Below are 1,460 nucleotides of genomic sequence, written 5' to 3'. Positions count from 1 at the left end.
TATGTTACTGACCACATATACACAATGTATGTATTTTGCTCGTTTGTCGGTTGGCTATGATTCAACACAATGGGGGTTGTCTTCTCAAAGTGCTGGGTGTTAAAACACCTGGAAGCCATAGTCAGAGGCAGGTGAAACAACTCATTCCAAGTTCCAGGAGTTATCTCACCCGTCTATGACTATGACTTCCAGTTGTGTTTTTTCAACACCCAGCACTCTGAGAGGGCCACTTGCAATGTGTTGAATCGCAGCCAACTAGTAAACTAGCAAAACATATACATTGTGTATGTGTGTTCAATAATGCTTACAACACTCACACTGCATCTAATTGATATGCTTGGTAGTGAGACATGGATCTTGAATGCAGACGACTTGAGAAAACTGGGAAAAAATGAAGCTAGCATGCTTCATTGGATGTGCAATGTAAGTGTGCATGAATGACAAAGTACAAACAAGTTGAAAGAAAAATTGGGTATAAGCAGAATCAGATGTATGTTGCCAGCAGGAAGATTGTGCTGGTATAGACATGTGATGCATGTAGTTGAGGATAGTAGTATAAATAAGTGCTGATCGCTTAATGCGAAGGGAGCTTGCAGAAAAGGGAGACCCAAGAAGACATGGAACAAAGTGGTAAAAGCTGATCTCAGGACCTTCAACCTCACAGAGGAGATGACAAAGGACCAGGATGACTTGAGATATATGGTTCTTAAGAAGACTTTCCGATCTCAGCAAAATTCACCCAACCCATCAGGAGTATGACAACAAGTGTTCTTCTCTCCTCCATACAGTTCAGCTGACAGGTTCATCCACTCAGGCTATTACTGCTGCATTCATCTACCTTTTTATAAATTTACTGGTAGGAAGCACCTCCCTCTCCATACCCACTTTCCTTTCCAAGGGGAACTTGAAAAAAGTCAATGAGGGCTTTGCCAAAATGGAAAGTTGTTTGTCCTCAGTCCTTTCAGTCAGTGGATAGCAGGACCCACCCTTCGTGATAACAGCTGTTCAACATAACTGCACAAGTCAGCAATGCCCAAGTAGTGTACAAGCTTGGGCAGTATGGCTTCAGTGTTCTGAGAGCATCTCAGGCAGGTGTGGCTGAGAGAACTACTACAACTGTAGAGCTTATCCTAATCTTGCAATGCTCCATCTGATAACACTCCAAGCTAGAGATTTTTGGAAATTATGCATGGGTCCTAGCCCCCCCCCCCAAAACCTTTGGATAAGACCAGCTTATTGATTATCTCCTTTTGATTTTACTCCTTACAATTAGTCCTCTGTAGGACAACGTGAAGGAACAGCCACCAACCACACCCGCTACCAATTTATTTCTTAAAAACATATTTTAAAAATATAAAGGCAAAAATACATTTTCAAGAGTGAGGAATATGTAACATTGATGTTTCAAATATATAAACCTAAAAACAAAAATTCTAAAATTAACAAAAATTAGTGGTAAC

Source organism: Octopus bimaculoides, unplaced genomic scaffold (genome assembly GCF_001194135.2).
Source record: "Octopus bimaculoides isolate UCB-OBI-ISO-001 unplaced genomic scaffold, ASM119413v2 Scaffold_3544, whole genome shotgun sequence".
Classification (NCBI taxonomy): Eukaryota; Metazoa; Mollusca; class Cephalopoda; order Octopoda; family Octopodidae; genus Octopus; species Octopus bimaculoides.
This window is presented reverse-complemented; position numbering follows the sequence as displayed.